The sequence below is a fragment of the Juglans regia genome, chromosome 7 (genome assembly GCF_001411555.2).
Source record: "Juglans regia cultivar Chandler chromosome 7, Walnut 2.0, whole genome shotgun sequence".
NCBI classification, from domain to species: Eukaryota; Viridiplantae; Streptophyta; class Magnoliopsida; order Fagales; family Juglandaceae; genus Juglans; species Juglans regia.
In genome coordinates, this window is record NC_049907.1 from 15236377 (window position 1) to 15249415 (window position 13039).

The window sequence follows — 13039 nt, forward strand, 5'->3', positions numbered from 1 at the left end:
AAGACCGTTATCCTTCCAATGGCTCACTATGATTGGATGCATCAGAAGTTGCAAGATTTTAAAACAGTATCTGAGTACAACTTTGCACTTTTCAAAATACCCTCACAGTCGAAATTATGTCGTGAAAAAGTTGCTGATGAAGATATATTAGAAAAAACATATACCACATTCCATACCTCAAATGTGCTCCTGCAACATTAATATTGAGAGTGCAAGTTTACAAAATACTCTTAACTAATATCTTGTATGTTAGTGTCTGAATAGAACAATGGGCTTTTAATGAAAAATCATCAATCACGTCCAACTTGTTCTACTCTATTCCCTGAAGTGAATAGAATTTCATTCCATAATCATAAAAGAAATCGTGGACGTGGTCGGGGATGTGATCGTGGTAAGAAAAACTATAAAAATCAAAAGATTGTACTCAAAATTACTCATAAAAAACTCAAAATACCACCGGAAGTGGAATAATACTGAGACCAAAAATGATGAAAATGAAAGCTCATAGAATAAGCCTTCGAAGAATTATGAGAATAAATGTTTTAGATGTGGTATAAATGGACATAAGTCACGTAACTCTCGTATACCAAAACATTTGGTAGACCTATATCAAGCCTCCATTAAAGAAAAGGAAAAAAGGGGTCAAAATAAATTTTGCTAATCACAAAAATCCAGATTTTTCTTTGTGAACCCCAACGAAAATATAGATTTGTTTATTTGTAATGCTCCGTTCCAGGAGATCCGGAGAGTTAGCTCTTGTAACCTAAATCTAACTTCCATAACTTATTTAAAAATACTCCAATATTCCCAAAAGTACAAATCCATTTATTCAAACCAAAATATATGTTCCTCTACCAGGACACCAAAAATATACCTCAATGAGATAATTTAAAAACTCTATAATTATTTAGAAATATCTGGGACTCCAAATATCAAATAACATAAAATCATAAACCTATTAAATAAGACTCCAATAAACTTGTACCCTCTGACACTTATTCCTCTATGATCATCAAACCTTACTCTTGACTTCCAGCTGATGTATCAAAATTATCTGAAAAATATTAGGAGATAAGAGGTGAGTTATCAACAACTCAATAAGCAGAGAATATATATTAGTATGTAAACATGAGCATTTTCAGAATTCATAATGCAAAACAAAATGTTTATATTCAGAATGCAGAAACAAAAAAAAAAAAACATTCTTATTCAAAAATCCTTTGACATATCAAAATCTGAGACCTCATTTTCATCAATCAGAGCATCACAACGGGACAGATACCATGTTTAACCCTCGTGGTAGGATTATAAACCACCATTATAACCCGTGGTTGGGCCGTAAACCATGTTTAACTCCCGTGGTAGAGTTATAAACCACCATTATAACCCGTGGAAGGGCCGTATCCACTATTATAACCCGTGGTTGGGCCGTATACTATGTTTAACCCCTGTGGTAGGGTTATAAACCACCATTATAACCTGTAGAAAGGTCGTATCCACTATTATAACCCGTGATTGGGCCGTATACCATGTTTAACCCTCATGGTAGGGTTACAAACCACCATTATAATTCCTAGAAGGGCCTTATCCACTATTATAACCTATGGTTGGGCCGTAACAGAACATCGAACAGAATATCATAATCAGACTTAATCAGAATACAGAATCAGAATCTCATGCCAATGTTTTCAGATGCCACTTCATATCAAAAGCTAAAAACTAAACAACTTCAGATTATTCCACATGTTCGAAATAAACAGAATTAAAATATTTTCATTTATTCACAACAAAAACTTTTAGATTTTCATATTCGCTCCTTTTGCATTATCAGAAATAGAATATACAAAATTAGCTCATGTCTACACCAGTCATGACATAAAATACTTTTTCTTATACAGCTTTCATGCATATGCAGAACATATATATGAGGTTGTTTTCTGATTTCTTTTCAAAACAAACATGCATATTTTCAAAAGCAATCTCGTTTTATTTTATTTTATGCAAAGTCTAGCATATGAATCCTGCTTATCTGGACTTCTTAGCTTTTCAGAATTTTCCTCAAAAATGTCGAATAATAATTAATCGCCACCTATAACGCAATTTTCATAAATTTTCAATCGAATACATATTTCAATATTTAAACCTAAGATACTAAAATAACCTATTTAAATTCTTCAAAAAACCTAACTTCACATAACCTTAAAATATCGTCACATTTTCTAAATTCATTAATGTCCCAAAAATCAGTTTGAACAAAACACAAAATCTAACTTACTTACTAATGAGATCAAATTATAAAATAATAAAATTGTATAACATAGTTATATAAAAAACTATTAAAGTAGACAAAGAAAAAATACCATTTAATTAAAATAGACTTAATTAGTCTTTCTTTAAAGAGTTCAAAATAAAAGTCTTGCACTACATTGTACTTCTAAAAATATATAAAAATATAATAATACTAATAGCATATTACAAATCTTTATTGTTATCATTATAAAATCATGTATTTTCTTAAGAAAAATTTAACCAAGATGATTTATAAAAAACATAACCCATTTAAACCAAACCCAAAATAACTAGAATAATTTCTGTAAAAGTAAAAACTAGTCCATAGTATTTTTAAAACACAAAACCATCTGGAATAAGTCCAACACAAGTTAAGCCCGTGGGCCTTAATGGCAAACTTGTAATATTGAAACTCTTTTTTTTTTTTTCCTTCTTCTTCTTCTTCTAGTAGCAGTCTTACGTAAACTAGCTTCACCAATGTTGAGTTACGAACACTCACCGGCAGAGAGCAAGTTGCGGCGGACGAAGAGCTGGGCAGTGGTGGGAGGTGATCGAGATGGAGCACTGAGAGCGGGAGAGAGCAACATGGTGAGGGAGACAGAGAGTGAGGGAGAGACGGAGAAAGAGAGCTCGGCGCGAGAGAGAATGAAGCTCACCGTGAGCCTAACGTGGCGCGCGGTAGACCAAAGGCTAGGCGGAGGTCGACTGTGGTGAGCTCGATGGCTGGGCAGTGATGTTGCTTGAGGCTAAGGCAACCGGCGTGGAGGAATTGCTGTGTGTGGACTGCTCTGTTTTTAGTTGCAAAAACAGGGGTGTACCATGTTGAGTTTCCATGAGATGGGGGTAGCGGCGTACTGGGTTGTGGATTGGTTGAGAAGATGGACATTCACAATGGTGGTGCAGTGGTGTACGGCGGAGGAGTTGGAGTTCCAGTGATGGTCAAATGGAGGTGGCGCACGGCGAGGTGGATCTGCGATCTGTGGAGATGCAGTGGATGCACGGGTTGCGTCGATTCTGTATGGGGAGGCGGCTTGAGTTCTGGATGGTGTGCACTCTAGTCTAGGTTATAGTTCACTTCCGTCTTCCACGTACGAGTTCTATCTATATATGGGGACGGTTGCCGTGAAAATAGAATGGAAACGTGCGTGAACTGAAGTTAACGTGTGAATACGTGGGTGATTGGAAACACACAAATACAAAACCCTAAAGCCGAGGAGAAGAGAAGCGTACGTGCATGGGAATTCGAGAGTCGTGCATGAGAGGAACTGCTCATAAACTGATAGATTTTATCCAAGGTTTAAACAAACGACCAAAAGCTGGAAATAAAAATCACTACTCGATCCATAAAAACCAAAAAAAAAAAAAAAAAACCTAAATATCTAGCTCGAATAAATGAATAAAAAAATATTCATAATCCAACCATACAATTTCTAGGTCCAGGTGTTACATTATTAGTGACGGTTTTGGATATAACAATTAATTTTCTTTCTCCGCCTTGTAATCACATTATATTTCATTTATTATCTTCGAATACATTGTAATTTCCCTTTAAATTATAAAGTTTTATGTGTTTTTCTTTTATTAAGGAAGCATGAATTTTATTAATGAATTGATCAATTTGAAAAAAAATTGATGGAGATGTATGTCTCGCAGACAGTTGTACCACATATGCAATTCTTAAACATAAGAGATATTTTCAATATTTAACATTGAATAGAGCTAATATCAATACCAAATGAAGGCTCCGGGAGAGCAAATATAACGTTAGTAGAAGAAACATAATTTTGTATTGATGATACTTTGTATTCTTCAAAATCTAGAAGAAATTTTCCAAGTTTTAAAGATATTTGGCATAATGGTTATCATGTTGAAACCATTAATGAATGCAGTAATAAATATCTTTAGATTACTTCTATGATTTCGGGTCAGATACTCATATTAGTAAAATTGCCAAATTTCTCTTCGGGCTTATATTATACAATTATGAGTACAATTGAATAAAATATTGTAATGCACCAGAAGTGCTTTGATCCAAACTTTTTTATGTTGATCGCCTTGGATATCTGGGATCAATTATGATGCGAAGAATAATTGAGAACTTACATGGACATCCTCTAAAGAACCTAAAGATTCTTTTACCAAGTGATTATCCATGTGCATCATGTTCTCAAGGAAAACTTATTATCAGACCATCCTCTTCTAAAGTAGTAATTGAACCTCCATCATTTTTACAAAGAATTCATGAGGACATATGTGGGCCAATACATCCGCCATGTGGATCATTTAGATATTTTATGGTTTTAATAGATGTATCAACTAGATGGTCACATGTTTGTCTACTCTCTACTCATAATGTTGCATTTGCTAGACTTCTTGCATAAATTATTAGATTACGAACTCAATTTTCTGATTATCCAATCAAGTCTATTAGATTGGATAATGCAGTAGAATTTACATCTCAAATCTTTGATGATTATTGCATGTCAATAGGAATTCATGTTGAACATTCAGTTGCCCATGTACATACTCGTAACGGTATGGCCAAATCGTTTATTAAACGACTTCAACTAATTGCTAGAACTTTACTTATGAGAACAAAATTACTTCTTTCTGCTTGGAGAAATGCAATTTTACATGCTGCATTATTAGTTCGGATTAGACCAACTGCCCATAAATACTCCTCATTACAACTTGCTTTTGGTCAACTACTAAATATTTTTCATCTTCGTATTTTTGGTTGTACTGTCTATGTTCCGATTGTATCTCCCAAACGCCCTAAGATGGGCCCTCAACAAAGACGTGGTATTTATATTGGTTTTGATTCTCAAGAAATATATTCTCCTGTAATAGATTCAATTACATTCAGATTTTTTATTAGTTTGGTAGTAATAGAAAGTTTGGATATGCGTTTAATGGATGTGGTTACCACATATTTATATGGATAATTAAATAATGATATATACATGAAAATCCCTGAAGGATATGAACTGCCAGAAGCATATAATTTAAAATCTAGAAGTATTTAATATATCAAGTTACAAAAATCATTATATGGTTTAAAACAATCCAGACGCATGTGGTACAATCGTCTTAGCGAATATATATTGAAAAAAAGATTTGAGAATAATCCAATTTATCCATGTGCTTTTATTAAGAAGTTAGAGTCTAGATTCACAATTATTGCAATGTATGTAGATGATTCAAATCTTGTTGGGATTTCAGAAGAACTCACGAAAACTACAACTTATTTGAAAAATGAATTTGAAATGAAAGATCTTATAAAAACCAGATTTTGTGTTGGTTTACAAATTGAACATCTTTCAAATGAAATTTTAGTTCATCAGTCTACATATATAGAAAAAGTCTTGAAGCACTTTTATATAGATAAAGCTCACCCTTTGAGAACTCCAATGATTGTTCAATCACTTGATGTTGAGAAAAACCATTTGCGTTCTCGAAGGGAAGATGACGAGATTCTTGGTCCTGAAATACCATATCTTAGTCAATCGGTACTTTAATGTATTTTACAGATTCTACAAGACCTGATATTGCATTTTTAGTTAACTTACTAGCAAGATATAGTTTTGCACCAACTTGGGAATGGAGTCAAACTTGTTCTACGTTACTCTCGTGGTACGATCGATGTGGGATTATTTTATCCAAAAGAATCAAGCACACAATTAATTGGATATGAAGATGCAAGTTATCTATATGATCTGCATAAAAGGCGTTCTCAAACAGGATACCTATTTACATATGGAGGTATAGCTATTTCATGGAAGTTTGTCAAACAAACAATAGTAGCTACTTCTTCCAATCACTCATAAATTATTGCAATACATGAAGCAAGCCGTGAATGCATTTGGTTAAGATCAGTTATTTAGCATATTCAAAAAAAGTGTAGTTTACCCACAATCAAAGGTGGCCCAACAATATTATACGAAAATAATGCAACTTGTATTATGCAAATAAGAAGCGACTACATCAAAGGCGATAGGACCAAGCATATTTCACCAAAATTCTTTTATACACACGAGCTTCAAAAGGGTGGTGACATTGATATCAAGAAAATAAAGTCAAATGATAATTTGGCAGACTTATTGACTAAAACTTTATCAACTGCAACATTCAAAAATTTGGTACACAATATTGGAATGCGACGGCTCAAGGATCTTTTATCTGGATTGTATTCTTTTTCCTTCGCTAAGGTTTTTTCCATAATGTTTTCCTTTGCAAGATTTTAATAAGGTAATCCTAAAGCATTCAAAGACGCATTAGAATGTTGTACTCTTTTTCATTCACCACAAGTTTTTCCCACTGGATTTTCTTTGGCAAGGTTTTAACGAGGCATATTACTTGTATTTGATGGATGACCATTAGAATTCTCTCATATTCATGTATCCCTATTTCTCATGTTCATGTATCTCTTTGATTCATGCATTTTCATTCCCTATGCTCATGTACTCATTTAATATTATGTATCCTTCATACTTACAAAATGGTGTCTTGAGGAGCATTTGTAGTAGACTCAAAACAATGAAGTTGAGAGAAATAATATTTAGTTCCTGAAAAACTAATTTTAGATATTGTGGTCTTTCAATTCTCTTGCTACTTTTTTTTTGTTTTACAACAATCTTGAAAAAAAACAGTCCTTTCATTTTACCAAAGAATAATGCTAGCCTGCATTTGCGCCCGCTCCAAATAGAAAATCTTCTCATGAGCCGGTTCTTATTTCATAAACCACACACTCATGTGGAAAATCGGGTTCGCTGTTAAAAATTAAAACACTCGAACCTACTGTCCTCTCCTCTCTAAGCTCCCTCCCTCCATGTCCGAAGGACTCCCCCTCTTCTCTGTCTTCATCTTCCTCCCTCTTCTCTATCATCATCCATTATTGCTATGTGATTCTCTATTGTATAGGATTTCTTGTTAAATCAATCAATGGGTTTTGACCCTTTCTCAAAGTGTTTCCTGGATTTCGAAAACTATCATTATTAGCCAGGCTTTTAACCAATTTAATTAGTAAAATTTCCCTTCTATCATTCTCTACTTTTACAGAGAAGTTGAAAAGGTGGAGAGGAATACACTAAGCCTTACAACATATTAGAGATTTGCTCCAATTTCTTCCAGTTTCTAACTTTTTATTATTATTTAAATTATGTGTTTATTATTTAAATTCTCGACATTTTGTTGGTAATTTGAGTTCTGCAAAAACTTTAGTAAAAATCCAGCAACTTCCAGGTAAGCCCTTAAGTCCTAAAATCTTCAATACCCAATAAGGGGATTTTTCTCACTTCACAAGCCCACTAGACCTCAGCCCGATAGTTGGCCCCAAGGTCCAAGCTTACGCATGAAGAAAGACACCTACAAGGAAAACTAAATAGGTGGCTAATGGGACAGACAAACCTTACATATCTCGACCACACTCCAAGGTGGAACCAAACGAGCTGTTGGAATTCGTTCCCCTGAACTCGGATCCACCAGAAGCCATGACAAGGATCGGCAGCGAAATCACATCTGAGGCTTGGAATGCCATGCAGCAACTCCTTACAGAGCGCCATGACGTATTTTCTTGGAGCCATGAGGACATGCACGGAATAGCCCCCAAAATTATACAGCATAACCTTAGCGTAGACCCAAAGGCCAAAGGAGTGAGGTAGAAAAGCCAAAGTATCAGTGCAGAAAAGAACGTCTCCATAGCTGAGGAAGTGGACTACCTATTAGCTGCTAGATTCATATGAGAAGCCCACTATCCGTAAAGACTATCCAACGTGGTGCTCGTAAAAAATCTAAACGGCAAGTGGGGAATGTGCACCAACTTCACCGACCTCAACAAGGCCTACTCGAAAGACAATTTCCCTCTTCCCTTCATTGATCTGATTGTCGACTCAACGGCAGACCATCGTATCAAAGTTTTGAATACCATTTAGGTTAAGACATTGGAACAAAATATTTCGATACCGGTACCATTTCGGGTACCTTTTCGAGATAGTCTATATATAGATAAATTAATTATATATATAAATTATATTTCAAAATAACATCAATGCAAATCTTAAAAAGTTGAAATACATATTTATAAAACTCAATAATACTTGTAAGTTCTCAATCCAACTATTAAAAAAAGTAATTACTCATCCTCATCACGAAAATGAGAGTAGTGATTTGATTTTCAATCCTCGAGAAAAAGGAATTAAAAAAATTAAGAAAATAGTCTTTAAATATGAGAATTAGAGTGAGAATTATGTAAATACATTAAAAATACAAAACTATAAAATATCAGCCGGTACATTGAAAACCAGTTGATATTGATCGAAACATACCGAAATGGCCAGTATTTGACCCGGTACGAAATCCCTATCTCACCCATATCGGTTACTATCTGGTACAGTACATACCGACTAGTACGATCGGTACCGGTATGGTATTCAAAATATTGCATCGTATGCTCACCTGCATGGGTGTTTACCCTAGGTAAAGCCATATTCGCATGAACCTAAAGGATGAGGAGAAGACCTCCTTCATCACCGACCGAGGTTTGTATTGTTACACGAGGATGGCTTTTGGACTAAAGAACATGGGAGTTACCTACCAGCGGCTGGTCCACCTATGTTCAAAAATCAAGTAGGAAGAAACATGGAAGTCTACGCGGACGACTTGTTGGTTAAGATCGGGGCTCCGGAACAACACTTAAACTACCTGAGGGAGGCTTTCACAATATTAAGGCAGTACTAGATGAAGCTAAATCAGGGTGAAGTGTACGTTTGGTGTAGGATCAGGGAAATTCTTAGGATTCATGGTGTTAGAACGTAAAATCGAAGCTAACCTCGAAAAGGTGGAGGCCATCCTCAACATGGCCCCACCCTGAAGCAAAAATGAGGTGCAAAGGCTGGCAGAGAGAGTGGTAGCCCTCAACAGGTTCGTGTCAAGATCCACCAACAAGTGTTTGCCTTTCTTCAAGGTCTTACGAAAGGAACAAGTATGGGACGCCGAGTGAGACCTGGCGTTCGAGGCTCTCAAGAAATACTTCACAAGCCCACCGCTTCTTAGCCAAGCCAGGTGTGGGGAGACACTAACCCTCTACCTGGCAGTCTCCCCCCAGGCAGTCTTTTCAGTGTTAGTACATGAAAATGATGGAGCCCAGAAGCTGGTCTACTATACTAGTCGGGCATATTGTACAGCCAAAACTAGATACCCCCGCATAGAATAACTGGCCTTCGCTCTAGTGGTAACCACATGCAAGTTGAGCCTGTACATCCAAGCTTACCTAGTAAGCCCCTAAAAAAGATCCTACAATGACTTGCCGCCTAGGGCCAGCTTAGAAACTGGGCAGTAGAGCTGAGCAAATTTGATATCGACTATGCACCACGGAACACCATCAAGATGTCCAATGGATTATATGTTGATATTAGGTGATAAAAGGGGTAAGGTACATGTGTAAATTAGTTGGACACATGTGACGATCAGATTTACCATATGTAATGGATGATATATCTTAAGCATGAGTACACTATGTTCAAGTCTCAAGGTTGGCTTAAAGTTGTGTATTATGCATGGTTAAGATTACGGTGAAGTGTTGGTTATTGGGTATGAATGAAGGAGAGATGTATGTATTGGCTAAGGTTGAGATGTATAACTTGGTTGGTTTAAGTTATGCATAGGGATGGATGGTTTGGTATGAAGAGTATGATGAAGGTGATTGTGTGTCTTAACTTTAAAGTGAATCATGGAGGATCAATTTAAAGGATAAGAACATGGAATAGAATTATGTGTTTGTGTTCGCATAAAAATATGTCTGCAAGTGCACATAATCGTAACAAGTAGTAAAGTATTTTAAAGCAAATGGTTATTGAACCCACAATGAATAATTATTCTATTGAGTACTAAAATTGAATAAATTAATTACTATTTGAAAAATAGAAATTTGAAGAATGGTTTATCTAAATTAAATTGATGAAAAGAACATTAAAATTAATATTTTAAAAATAATAATAATACATCTAGAGCATTTGACTTCACCAAGCAAATCCCACAATTTATTCTTCCTTGTTATAGAATCTCAATTATCCCAAGTTGATGATAAAAATCCATTAACTATACAATATTTTCTCTCGAACAACACCAAAAATGTTTCCAACTAATAACTCCATATCTCTATGTGAATTTAATTAATTGGAGACTCATTAAGTACTATGGCTTTTTCTTGAAAATCACACTACTCGCAGTAAAATATTTCTATTTTCGCTCAACTAATAGTGCTTAATCCTAGAGTTTTAATCACAAATCACCTCTCAGTCTCATTGTAATCCAAAAGATCAAAAAATAGTTAGCTACAAAATTGTAAGCATTAAGAATAACGAATAAACACTCAATATGGAAATATTGAAAATAAAATAACTTATAATATAAACTGTGTATTCAACGCTAGGCTACATCAAAACTCTAGAAAATAGAATTAGTTCATAATGGAATTGAAAAGAATAAAACGGGTGTTCTTCGTTGAATCAATTGATGAAGCATACAACTCTCGCCTCTATCCTCTAGTTCTGCCTTCTCAAAAGAACACTTCAAGAATAAATTTTGAAACTCTAAACTCAGACTCAGACTCTAAAACATAAAAACTCTCGACTCTGATTCAGAACTCTCTTCTATTCATCCCACAAGTCGAGATTAAATAGATGTCGAAATTCAAATCTGGAAACAAGATAACTGCGACTACAATCTAGCCTAAAGATCTGGAAAATAGTTTCTAAAGATAAATGTTAACATAAAAGGGATTATCCCAAGAATGATGGGATTATCTAAAATAGAAGATTCAATGATATATGGCTTGAATTGTGGAGCTTAGAAGGATTTGGTCGCCAACAGATTGATTGTAGAACTCGGATTTGGTGGTCAGCAGCATATTGATCCTGGTCTGGAGGAATTATCTCATCGAGTAAATGTCATGTGCGCTGAATATAAAGGGCGTGGAGGTCACAAAGATCACACGACCCTTTCCTCACCTATCGAGTAGAAAGACTCCCGACCAGGATGAAAGACTCATCTCACCTTTTCTAGTTGTTGCCCACGATGTCGTTTAGGTTAGTATTTTAAGTTGGTCGTTTAGACTAGTCGCCCAATCTAACTACCTAGAGCCTTATCACCAAGTCTTTGCGCCTTCTGGTTGCGAGTCTCCTCGACTACCGAGAGGTAAGTCTTCTCACCTTTGGGTGAGAGAAATCTCTTTGCTGCCCACGGGATAAGGCTCCTTGCCCAAATCTCATCGGCTCTCTTTAGATATCGCTGCCTCTCATCGTTCTGGATCCGTAGTCTCTTTTTTTATACTAAATCTTCTCATTCCTTCAAATCCAAGAAAATAAATAAAAATTTGCAGAAATAAAATGAAATCAATAGTATTGAAAGGAAAATTACACTTTCATAAATAAAAGAGTAATAGAAATCACATAAAAATAACGCTTATTAAATACCCCCAAACTTAAGTTTTGCTCGCCCTTGAGCAAAGAAGAAAGAAAGATAATTAAAACAAGCATTGGTTTGATTCACAAAATTTATTGCCTCAAAGATTGTCTAAAGTTTATAATTCAAATGAATTATTCAAGATCAATCAAGTGCAAAAGTTAATTCAAAATTCAATTCCACCACATTATCTATCCTCACATTCATGCATACCCATCATTCCTACTTCATCATTAGCTCCCCGGATAGTTTTATGCAAACAAGTAAATCAATAATGGATCTTTAAACACTCCATAGGTTTACTTCTCAAATCACTCCCCACTAATGTAGAACAAAAACTATCACCAGAGATCAATAGGTCTTTATTAAGCTTGTAATGTAAGGCTAGGGTGAGGATTACAAAAAAAATGTAGTATTCAAACAAAATAAGATAACTTAAGTTTGAATACTAACAGAACAAATAGAGCATTCTCACTTATAATACAAACATCTCTTTTCAATCATTGTAAATCTCTCAACATACCCTTCTTTATTGCACTTTCAAGTTTCTCTCTCTTTACCCCTCTATTTCAGCAGATCTGATTTATTTTTTGGAAAGTATTTCATGTATTTTCGACTACCTTTGTAGATGACTCTCGTTGGCCTTTTCTTGTTAGCCACACAATAGACAAGTTGACTTTTCACACCTCCAAACTTATAATTTTGATAATATTGCTATAATTACTTTACTTATAGACATTCTACCTCTCTTGCCTTTCATGTTCTTGTGAGTCTGTGACTTTATGTAAACTTAGTTCTCTTGAAAGGTAAGAATATCTATGTTTAAGCTCAAATAGGGTAGAGAATATGAGGTTTACAAGAAAGTAAGGCCAAAATATATTTTAATAAAGTTCAAAAGGGCGACTAGATATAAAGATAATAAATAGGTAAACTTGAAAGACTTAATCAGTCCAAAGAATGTCTTAATCATTTTTCTAGTAATATTCTGTCTAGAATTTCCCCTTGAGTATAATCAAATAAATTCTAGAGTAAGTTGAGACCATATAAATTCATAAAATTCACATAAAATTTATCTAGGCACTCAAAATAATTAATGATCATAAGAAGCATTTATTGAACATTGGAAATATCAAATTAAGTTGGATCAAGTAACGAATTAACAACTAGACTTAAGCAATGAGAATTTTTCCTAAAAATTATAATCAAATCCAATCATATTCTTATCATAGGCTTTTTATTCATCAAACCATACTGTTTTTATCATTATCATTATTATTATTATTATTATTAA